We start from the raw sequence: 12,310 nt of genomic DNA, 5'->3' as shown, positions 1-12,310 counted from the left end.
GAAGAAAATTCCCAGAGGCATTAAGACAATAGCTGAGTATACAGACATGAAAGGCTAGCACTGGCAAGATAACACACTGAAGTGCAACATGAACGACTGACATCATTAATATTTCCAGAAGGGGAACCCAGGTGGCTTTGTGTTACCCCACTGTGTGCCAGGCATTAGTCTAAGTGATGTGAACTGAAATAATAGTATTACCACAATACACCACATTTATTGACTAAGCAAGATGATATGACTCTAAACACAGACATAGAAACAATCACAAGTCGATACCCGATGTGTCTTTCATAGTAATAGATATTCTGTAATAGAAATGTGTGTCTTTACTCTCACAGTGTTATAAAGGCTTTATTGTGACCATCTGGCACCCATTATATTCTACTTTTTTTGCTAAGTTAATCAGGCTCATGAGCGGGAAAACATGTTCACTAATGAGCAAGAAGGCTTACCTATAGAAGAGAACAAAGCTATAGTCTGGTCCTTTTTTGGAGGGCTATACAATTAATTTTTGTCCCTTAATTCTTGTCATTCTAGTCCAGATAACATTTTAAATGTGCTATATGTGACTTTATGTACACATTATATATTCAAATGTTACTGCTTTTTAATTCAGTGAAAAAAATTTTTATTACATAAATAAGCTTAAACCAAGGTCTTATTTCAGAGCTAGAGAGGTAATGACTCAGAGTGTAAATTGCTGCCAATCCTGACAACCTGAGTTCAATCCTTGGCACCCATACAGCACAGAGAGAGAACTGACTCCCCAAGTTGTCCTCTAAAGTCCCTATTCTCTTCTTACTCTTTTTAATAATCACTCGTTCATTCATTCATTCAGTTAGTTGTATATTTATCTATTTATTTATATGTGTATGTGTGAGTGTGTGTGTGTGTGTGAGTAAGTGAGTGGGGCGGGGGCTCACACAGGCCATAGCATGCATGGGGAGACAGCATCAAGCCTATTACTTGTTATTCAGACTTTCCAGACAATCAGAAAGTAATTGACAGTGCCTCCCTAACAACTGTCAAACTTCTCTAGTGCTAGCCAGATGGTGGCAGTGCATGCCTTCAAGCCTATCACTCAGGAGGAAGAGAGAGGCAGATCTCTAGTTTGAGGCCAGTCTGGTCCACAGAGTGAGTTCCAGGACAGCCAAGAATATACACAAAAACCTTGTCTCAAAAAAAAATCTTATCTAATACTAACTGTCCATACTGTTCTTTTAAATAATTCTGACAGGCAGTCATATGCCTCAGTGGGAATAAAGTAAAACTCACTCCTTCCTGACCATCCCTGTGTGTGTCTGACAGGTTTCTTCTCATTTTTATTGCTGGGGGGATTGGTACTGGTGGTGGTATCTTAATGGCCCTTTTCCCATGTACACACTATCTCCACATTTTAGTTTAATAAATCAGAGTTGTTCTTTGACATACTGAACAAAATACCCACACTCCCAAGATCATCCCATCTCTAAGAAACAGATCTCGTCCACACAAGCACACTTTGGTCCAATAATCAACACCTTCCACCCCTGAATCATCACCTCTATTAATCTAACAACTGACCTCATGGCCTCACATGTGTATAATTGAGAGATGACTCAGTGATTAAAGTGCTTCCTATATAAGCATAAGGTCAGAGTTCAGATCCTTAGCACCCAAGTAAATCCAAGAGGGCCTGCAGAATTCCAGCCTTGGACAATAGAAACAAAGGCTCCTAAGAGCGAGCTAACTAGCAAGACTAGCCATGTGCATAAGTTCTGGGTTCAAATGGGAGCTTTTTACCTTAGTGAACAGAGTAGAACTGCAGTAGAAGATGACTGGACCTCAAACCTCCACATGCATGCATAAACATGTATGTGCATATTACACATGTGCCCATGTACGTTCAAACATAGTACACATGCATCTTATACACACACAGGAAATCAGGAAAACTTAATACCAATATCCTGGAGGTTGAGGCACAAAAATCAAGAATTCAAGACCTGCCTAATCTACATAGCAAAACAATGGGTGTAGTAGCTGGAAAACAGTCCAGTTCAGAAAATCAGTGCTGGAATTTTAAATAGAATATTAGCAAACTTTTAAATTATCCTTTTTTCTCATAAAAGAGTGATGTCCAACCTTTGATTTCTGTCAGCGATGCAATATTAAGATTAGTAAATGTTTTATACCTATTTTTATCAACATGTTTAGAAAAGAAAAATGAAAGAAAAAAGAAAAAGAAAGCTGTAAATTTATTTATGAGGTTTGATAACTTACTAGGTACCAATTTTTAATAAAATTCAACATTAATAGTAACTCTTCACAGACTATGAACAAGTTAATCTTGAACTGTTGTGTCAAACTAAATTAGCTTGTTGTGGGGTATCTGTGAACTCCAAGAACTCCAAGATTGTATTGTTTACTGGAAAAAGCTGTTTCTAGTTATGGATGGCTCAGCCTTAGCACACACCTTCAATCTCTCTGGCTAGAATACAGACTCACTCTTACTACACACTCTAAATCCCAAACAATGAAGGTAAAAATAGTTTTAGAAGGAAGCACCCATTTTTTAAAATGATGTCTAATTGCACGTCAGAGAAAGATTTGACTGAATATGATATACCCAACTCTTACAAAAAGAAAAAAAGAGAAGCTACTTAAGAAAGAGCAGTGCAGAGACAGAGAAGACAGTTTTACCAGGAGAGTTTTACAGGCAGATTGGAGAGAAAACAAGTTAGACACAGAAGACAGAACAAGCCAGAAAATGAGAAGGAGCTAGATTAGAACATTTTTATTGCCAAAGTTAGCCTATGGACAAGCAGAGCAATTCAGGTGAAGCAAGAAAGATAAGCCAGATTGAATCAGTTAATGTGGAGAGGAGTTTTGAGCCAGAACAACTGAGTTGACCAGCCAGGCAGAGTTCAGAAAGAGCTAGAAAGGGTGAACTTATTCAGCCATAAGTCTTAGAGGCTGAAAACATTCTAGGCCTAGATAAGTTTGTACAGAAGCTAGAAGCTTCCAGGACTTGACCTAGGTTAGCAGATTGAGGGAGTAAGCCTTAGAGGTGACAATTGCCTCTGGCAAATAAAGGGTACTTTTACCCTTTACATTTACCCTTTGACCCTTTTCTACCCTGGCTATAGGTTGGGAAGTAAATCAACTTGACAGTGGTTTATTGCAAACAGTGGAAGAGTGAGTGCTCAGTTCCCTAAGAACCTCTAACAATTCATGTTATTCACCACGTGAATAACAAAACATGCCTCAGGTTGAAGAATGCCCAGAAGTGAGGAAAAGCTATTCAGATGTGATAGCTTTTTCTATGACCTCTCACAAGTCCAGCATCTCTCAAGAAATCTCTGAGGGGGTTCTTCGAACTCCATTGAAGAATCCCATGAGCATGAAAAGAATTGTGGAAAGAAACTCCGTTTATGTTTTTCATCTGACACATTGTCTTGCACCTGACCTATTTCTGATTCTATTGTTGTAGCTTTCTCCAAGGACTCTGTTCCAAATGATAGCTGTTTAAAAATTATTTCTCCCAAATTTCATTTTATTATATTGTTAATTAGTGACCAGGATTCTCAAGGGGCCTTTTGTTTGTTTGAGCAGATGATCCCTAAACTCCTGTGGAAGACCAAACAAATAAATTTATACCATTCCTGTTAGTGTGGATTGTACAGGGAAATCTTTTTTCCTGTGTGACGGTCAAAGCCAGTGATTTTGCCCAAACCAAAGTGAATTTCTCAGTCATCGAGGGCTTAAATTCTTTCAACTCTGAAGAAACAAATAAGCATCTTTCCAGAACCAAAATCAGAAAACATCCATTACTCATTGACTTTTAAGCTTTATTGAAAACCAAGGACATTTAAGGAAGACCTGTCCAGCTGTGGGAACCAAGAGGCTCTCTACCTGTTCACCGACTTGCTGGTGAGTGCAAGCCCCTGGGTGCACTGAAAGCACTGTGGAGATGTTGCAGCTAACAAGCACAGACTCTATGGAAGCTGTGAACAGAACCGTAAGTGTGTTTGGCGTAAGTTCACTGTTCATCACCCAGAACCTGAGTAATTAAACTTGTAAGGCAACAGGCTTTGACTTGACTCAGAACCCAGGTCCTAATATTTCTTGACAGGAGTAGCTCTCTATGTATCAGTAAGATGTCAGTCTATTCTCTGACAACTGAAATTTGAGTTTTAGTATGACTTTAGTTGGGGGGGCTTTCAAAGGTAAGATAGCACAATTTAGGGAAAGAATATATTTTCTCATCCATGAGATCTTAGGGAAAATTCCATCCTCTCAATATTGCCAAAAAGGGCTCCCTAATATTTACTTCTTGTTATTCAACTAGAATGTAATTCCCTCTACTTGATACACAGTACCACAAGCCGTACATGAGAGAGCAAGTTGCTCTGTAAGTAAGGCAACACAATAACTCAATGAACTCTCCTGAACAAATTTATCAATTAAACTTCAAATATGCCTAGGATGCTAAGGAGTGTTTATTTTTGAAAAGACAAAGGTAAGACATTATGGATGGCATTGGGTTTATTCTAAGCTGAGAAACTTTCATGGACCTATGTGTAGGGATTCAGCCTGGATCAGAAGACAAGGAAAGGAAACTGGCATGCTCCTCAATTTCAGATTTATTCTGGTGTGATTTCCTGAGCAGTCTATAGTACCTAGGAAGGAAGCAGCTTATATCCCAACCACTTATTACACTCCAGTCAGATTCCTTTCTACAAATCCAGGGTCAGAGAGTTCTGAGGTATGGCCTGACCTCTTGTTGGCATAGACACTGTTTACCTTCTCAGCAAGAAAGGAGAGGAGACATATTTCCCTAATCTCAGGAAGGAAGACATCTCAAGATCACTGTGAAAATACAAAGAACCAGATGAGAGAAACCATTTGCATTTCAAAATAATTGAGGAATATGCCAATAGCAACTATTCTAAGAACAATAGAAACTGGGAAGATTCCTGCTGTTCAGTTGATTTATTATCATTATTGTTGTTATTATTATTATTAATTAGAGCCACCATCCCTGTACAATGTTCCTTAGCTCAGAAATAAGAGCCCATATTCCTTGATGGCTACTTGATAGGCAGCATCACAAAGGGGATGCTGATCATTTTCTCAAGAGATGAAGAGAAAAACTCTATCAATCAATAAAACAATTTGAGTGGGAAGAGGCTTTGAGTCTAGTTTCTGTAGTCAACTACTTGGCTTGACTTTCTGCCTTATTACAAACAATGGCATAATAAGCCTGGACCCGGATTTCCTCATCTGTAAATGATTATTAGCTCATGTTGAGAATTAAATAACATACCCTAACAACATCTGACCTTGAGTAGCAACCTTCTCAAGGTATCCATAATTACTATTCCTTAGAGAGATTTATGTTTTTATTTCCATTTCAAGTGTTATCCCTTTTCCTGGTTTACCACCCATAAAAACCCCTATCCCTTCTTCTGTGAGGGTGTTCCACAATCCCTTCTGACCTCCCCACCCTGACATTCCCCTACACTGAGGGTTCCAGCCTTGGCAGGACCAAGGGCTTCTCCTCTGATTGGTGTCCAACAAAGCCATCCTCTGCTACGTATGCAGCTGGAGCCATGGGTCTGTCCATGTGTACTCTTTGGATGGTGTTTAGTCCCTGGGAGCTCTGGTTGATTGGTATTGTTGTTCTTATGTGGTTGCAAACCCATTCAGTTTGAAGAGACTTATGAATTAGAGTTTGTCTGTTAAGTTGAGAATATCAAACATATATTCTTTACTCTGTAGTCTCCCAGAGAAACATGTTCTTATTACATTAAATGCCTCAATATCCCTAGGATGGGTGGTATAAGTGCAGTTATTAATCCTTAATGCATTAAATAGACTCGCTTCCTAAATCTCCTATAACTCTTCTTAATGGGTAAGTAGATACCAGTGGGGTAAGGGGATATCAAGAAAAGCATTCCTAAATTTTTCCTAATTTGATATAGTGAGGAAAAAAACTGAGCTTAGGATTTAGAAAATGTGACTTCATTTGATTTTTGTCCGTAGCAAGCCAACTGACTGATGACACTCTGACTTTTGTCTTCAAAATTATAGAATTAGATACAGTAATATTTAAGGTGATTTCTATGTCTTAATGTATATGGCAATTTTGTCATTGATCATTTTATTTATTGAACTCTGGCACTCATTTGATTAAGTCTTATTGCTCTCTTATAGACAATGAAGAGAAAGATTTAAGGAAACATGTGTAGTCTATCTCATGTAAAGACCTGGGCCCACTCAGAAGAAACTCAAGAACCAGATTTCTTGTGGGCTCAGCTACATGCCTTCAGAGAAAAAGAAAAGATGAATGAAACTGAACTGTTCATTTATAAGCCACTTCCTCCACCACTTCACTCTTAAATTCAAATAACTTTATCATCATCATCATCATCATCATCATCATCATCATCATCATCAAAGTGTATGGGTGTTTTTCCTGCATGTATGTATGTCTGGTGCTCAAGAAAGCTAGAAGAAAGTATTGGATCCCCTGGATCTGGATCTGGATCTGGAGTTGGAGACATTTGGAAGCTACCATGTGGGTACTGAGGATCAAACAGGTTCTCTGGAAGAGCAGCCATTGTTTGTAATTGCTGGGCCATCTCTCCAGCTCTTCAAGTCACTTCTAAGATTATTGATTTTATTATTCTTACTTAGAACTAAATTTTTATTTTTACTTATAGATTAATCTAATACAATTTGGAGGGATTATGGCTGAAAGTGATTTTCTTCTGGTGCCTAAAAATTATCTCAAAATACTGAGACCCTTCATTAAAATTTTAAATCTTAAACATCAGGAACTGATAATATCACTTCTCTGTCCTTTGCACGTAAACAATTGACTGTGAAGAGCGAATGGGCTGGGTCTCACTCACTCAACAGAGTCTGAGGAGTCTGTGGTGCTCGACAATGAACCTGTCCTGGATTCATAATTGTCAATAACACAGTCATGATCTAGTTCTCACAGGCTTCACTATAGAGGAGAAAAAGTAAGTGGGTGTGTGTGTGTGTGTGTGTATGTGTGTGTGTGTGTGTGTGTGTCCGTCCCTAAAATTAAAGTATCCTAGCATAAATAATGTTACAGAAACACAACATAATAGTTCTTCAGGAGGATATTTTGACAAGGTCTTACTTAAACTGAAATCTTAAACATGAGAGTTATTAGTCATGATACAATAGAAGCAGAGCATTTTGGAGACAAAGGGAAAAATCTACAAAAATCCTTTGGTGATGAGAACTTTAATGTCTTCAAAAACTGAAGTCTAACAAAACTACATAAAAAAAGCTGAACTGCAAGCATTCATGTGTGGTCATGGAAGAGATATAAACCGGGAAGAGAATCAAAAATCTAAGGGAAGGGGTAGTGATCATATGGATGTGTATGGATGGAGGGGTGAGAATTCATGAATATGTGTGTGCTTGTGAGTGTATGTATCTAAATGTATGTGTGTGAAGTGTTATAAATATGTTGTGTGTGTGCATGTACATGTGTGAGAATGTGGGTGATTGGGAGTATGTGTGTCTGAACGTGTGTTTATGTGTGTGTGAGTGTGTCTTTGTGTGTATATATGAATATATAAATGTCCATGTGTGTATGTATGAGGAGGTGTGTGTTTTTAGTGTGTATATATATGTGTATATGTATGTGTGTATGTATGTATGTGTGTGTATCTGTGTGTGTGTATATGTGTGTGTGCGAGTGTGTGCATGTGTGTGTGAGTGTGGTGGGTAGGTGTTTGATACAGTACGTGAGCAACCCAGAGTAACCTTGCACTTGTGGTTCTTCTGCTTTATCCCCCCAAAAGTTGTATTATAGGTATGAATAGCCATGCTGAATTTGTCTATAGAACACTCTGGTTCTATCTTTAGAATAGAATGGTAAGACCAGTTTTATATGCTTTAAAAAGGGAAGAAAAATGAGGTAATTGGTACACACTGAGGATTTTAATAGTAAATCAGAAACACAGGTTGAACATACATTTTTTAACTTTTTTTTAATTTTTTCATTTTTATTAAATTGGGTATTTCTTATTTACATTTCAAATGTTAATCCCTTTTCCAGTTTCTTGTACATCAGCCCCCTAACTCCTTCCCATCCCCTTCTACTTGGGTGTTCTCCTCCCCATACACCCCCCCATTACTACTTATCCCCAACAATCCTCTATACTGGGTATCCAACCTTGCCAGGACCAAGGACTTCCCCTTCCACTGGTGCCCCAACAAGGCTGTTCGCTGTTATATATGCAGTTGGAGCCATGGGTCAGTCCATGTGTACTCTTTGGATAGTGATTTAGTACCTAGAAGCTCTGGCTGGTTGGCATTGTTGTTCTTATGGGGTTGCAAGCCCCTTCAGCTCTTTCAGTCCTTTCTCTAATTCCTTCAATTGGAGTCTCGTTTTCAGTTCAGTGGTTTGCTGCTGGCATTCGCCTCTGTATTTGACATGCTCTGGCTGTGTCTCTCGGGAGAGATCTATATCCGATTCCTGTCAGCATGTACTTTTTAGCTTTATCGATCTTATCGATCTTACAGCCTATCGATCAGCTGTATATATATGGGCCACATGTGAGGCAGGCTCTGAATGGCCGATTCTTCAGTCACTGCTCTAAACTTTGCCTCCTTATCCCCACCTATGGATATTTTTGTTCCCCTTTTAAAGGAGGAGTGAAGCATCCAGACTTTGGTCATCCTACTTGAGTTTCATGTGGTTCATGTATTGCATCTTGGGTAATTCGAACATTTGGGCTAGTATCTACTTATCAATGGGTGTGTTTTTCTGTGATTAGGTTACCTCACTCAGGATGATATTTTCTAGTTTCATCCATTTGCCTATGAATTTCATGAAGTCATTACTTTTAATGAGTGAGTAGTACTCTACTGTTTAAATGTACCATATTTTCTGTATGCATTCCTCTGTTGAAGGGCATCTTGGTTTTTTTCCGGCTTCTAGCTATTATAAATGAGGTTGTATAAACATGGTGGAGCATCTTTTGGGTATATGCCCAAGAGAGGTATAGCTGGGTCCTCAGGTAGTGCAATGTCCAATTTTCAGGGGAACCTCCAGACTGATTTACAGAGAGGTTGTACCAGTTTGCAATCCCAACAACAGTGGAGGTGTTTTCCTCTTTCTCCACATCCTTACCAGCATCTGCTGTTGCCTAAGTATTTGATCTTAGCCATTCTGACTGGCATGGGTGGAATCTTAGGGTTGTTTTGATTTGCATTTCCCTAATAACTAAGGTTGTTGAACATTTCTTTAGGTGCTTCTCAGCCATTTAATAGTCCTCAGATGTGAATTCTTTGTTTAGCTCTGTACCCCATTTTTAATAGGGTTATTTGGCTCTCAGGAGTCTAACTTTTTGAATTCTTTGTATATTTTGGATATTAGCCCTCTATCATATGAAGGATTGTAAAGATCTTCTCCCAATCTGTTGGTTCCCATTTTGTCTTAATGACAGTGTACTTTGACTTTGCAGTTTTATGAAGTCCCATTTGTCTATTCTTGATCTTAGAGCATAAGTCATGGGAGTTTTTCCAGGAAATTTTCCCCATTGCCCATGTGTTCGAGACTCTTCCCCGCTTTTTCTTCTATTATTTTGTGGGTATCTAGCTTGATATGGAGGTCCTTGATCCACTTGGACTTAAGCTTTGTACAGGGTGATAAGAATGGATCAATTTGCATTCTTCTACATGCTGACCTCCAGTTGAACCAGCACCATTTGCTGAAAATGCTATCTTTTTTCCATTTGATGATTTTAGCTCCTTTGTCAAAGATGAAATGACCATAGGAGTGTGGGGTCATTTCTGGCTCTTCAATTCTATTCCACTGGTCTATCTGTCTGTCTCTGTACCAATACCATGCAGTTTTCATCACTATTGCTCTGTAGTACTGCTTGAGTTCAGGGATAGTGATTCCCCCAGAAGTCCTTTTATTTTTGAGGATAGTTTTAGCTATCTTGGGTTTTTGTTATTCCAAATGAATTTGCAAATTGCTCTTTCTATCTCTATGAAGAATTGAATTGGAGTTTTGATGGAGAGTGCACTGAATCTATAGATTGTTTTTAGTAAAATGGCCATTTTTACTATATTAACCCTGCCGATCCATGAGCATGGGAAGTCTTTCCATCTTCTGAGATCATCTTCAGTTTCTTTCTTCACAGACTTGAAATTCTCATCATACAGATCTTTCACTTGTTTGGTTAATGTCACACTGAGGTATGTTATATTATTTGGAACAGTTAGGAAGGATGTCATTTCCCTAATTTCTTTCTTAGCCTGCTTAACCTTTGAGTAGAGGAAGGCTACTGATTTGTTTGAATTAATTTTATACCCAGCCACTTTGGAGAAGTTGTTTATCAGGCTTAGTAATTCTTCAGTGGAAATTTTGGGATAACTTAAGTATACTATCATACCATCTGCAAATAGTGATATTTTGACTTCTTCCTTTCCACTCTGTATCCCTTTGATCTCCTTTTGTTGTCTGATTGCTCTGGCTAGGACTTTGAGAACTTTATTGAATAAGTAGGGAGAGAGTGGGCAGCCTTGTCTAGTCCCTGATTTTAGTGGGATTGCTTCAAGTTTCTCCCCATTTAGTTTAATGTTAGCGACTAGTTTGCTGTATTTGGCTTTTACTTTGTTTAGGTATGAGCCTTGAATTCCTGATCTTTTCAGGACTTTTATCATGAAAGGGTGTTGAATTTTGTCAAATGCCTTTTTAGCATCTAATGAAATGATCAGGTGGTTTTTATCTTTGAGTTTGATTATATAATGGATTACGTTGATGGTTTTCCATATATTGAACCATCCCTGCATCCCTAGGATGATCGTTCTTATGTGTTCTTGGATTCAGTTTGCTAGAATTTTATTGTGTATTTTTGCATCAATATTCATAAGGGAAATTGGTCTGAAGTTCTCTTTCTTTGTTGGGTCTTTGTGTGGTTTAGGCATAAGAGTAATTGTGGCTTCATAGAAGGAATTCGGTAGTGCTCCATCTGTTTCAATTTTGTGGAATAGTTTGGACAGTATTGATATGAGGTCTTCTATGAAGGTCTGATAGAATTCTGCACTAAACCCATCAGGTCCTAGGCTCTTTTTGGTTGGGAGACTTTTAAAAACTGCTTCTATTTTTTTAGGAGTTATGGAGTTGTTTAGATTATTTTGCTGTTCCTGATTTTACTTTGGTACCTGGTATTTTTCTAGAAAACTGCCCATTTCTTCCAGATTTTCAAGTTTTGTTGAATATAGGCTTTTGTAGTAGGATCTGACAATTTTTTTAAATTTCCTCAGATTCTGATGTTATGTCTCCCTTTTCATTTCTAATTTTGTTAATTTGGATACATTCTCTGTTAGCTGTAGTTAGTCTGGGTAAGACTATTTGTTGATTTTCTCAAAAGAACAGCTTTTGGTTTTGTTGATTGTTTGTATAGTCCTTTTTGTTTTTACTTGTTTGATTTCAGTCCTGAGTTTAATTATTTCCTGCGTTCTACTCTTCTTTGGTGTATTTGCTTCTTTTTGTCCCAAAGCTTTTAGGTGTGCCATCAAGCTGCTGGTGTATGCTGTCTTCTGTTTCTTTCTGCAGACACTCAAAGCTATGAGTTTTCCTCTTAGCACAGCTGTCCTTGTGTCCCATAAGTTTGGGTATGTTGTACCTTCATTTTCATTAAGTTCTAAGAAGTCTTTGATTTCTTTCTTTATTTCTTCCTTGACCAAGTTGTCATTGTTCAACTTCCATGTATATGTGGGCATTCTTTCCTTAGTGTTGTTATTAAAGACCAGCCTTTGTCCTGGGTGATCTGACAGGATGCATGGGATTATTTCTATCTTTCTGTATCTGTTGAGGCCTATTTGTGGCCAGTTATATAGTCAATTTTGGAGAGGGTACCATGAGGTGGTAAGAAGAAGGTATATCCTTTTGTTTTGGAATGGAATGTTCTATAAATATCTGTTAAGTCCATTTGGTTCATGACTTCTCTTAGTCTATCTATGTCTCTGTTTAATTTCTGTTTCCATGGTCTCTTCATTGATGAGAATGGGGTGTTGAAATCTCCTACTCTTATTGTGTGAGGTGCAAGGTGTGCTTTGAGCTTTAGTAAGGTTTCTTTTATGTAGGTAGGTGTCCTTGTATTTGGAACATAGATATTTAGGATTGAGAGTTCATCTTGGTGGATTTTTCCTTTGATGAATATGAAGTGCCCTTCCTTATCTTTTTTGATGACTTTTGGTTGAAAGTCGACTTTATTCGATATTAGAATGGCTACTCCAGCTGCTTCCTCGGAGCACTTAATTA

The sequence above is a fragment of the Rattus norvegicus genome, chromosome 7 (genome assembly GCF_021556685.1).
Source record: "Rattus norvegicus strain SHRSP/BbbUtx chromosome 7, alternate assembly SHRSP_T2T, whole genome shotgun sequence".
Classification (NCBI taxonomy): domain Eukaryota; kingdom Metazoa; phylum Chordata; class Mammalia; order Rodentia; family Muridae; genus Rattus; species Rattus norvegicus.
This window is presented reverse-complemented; position numbering follows the sequence as displayed.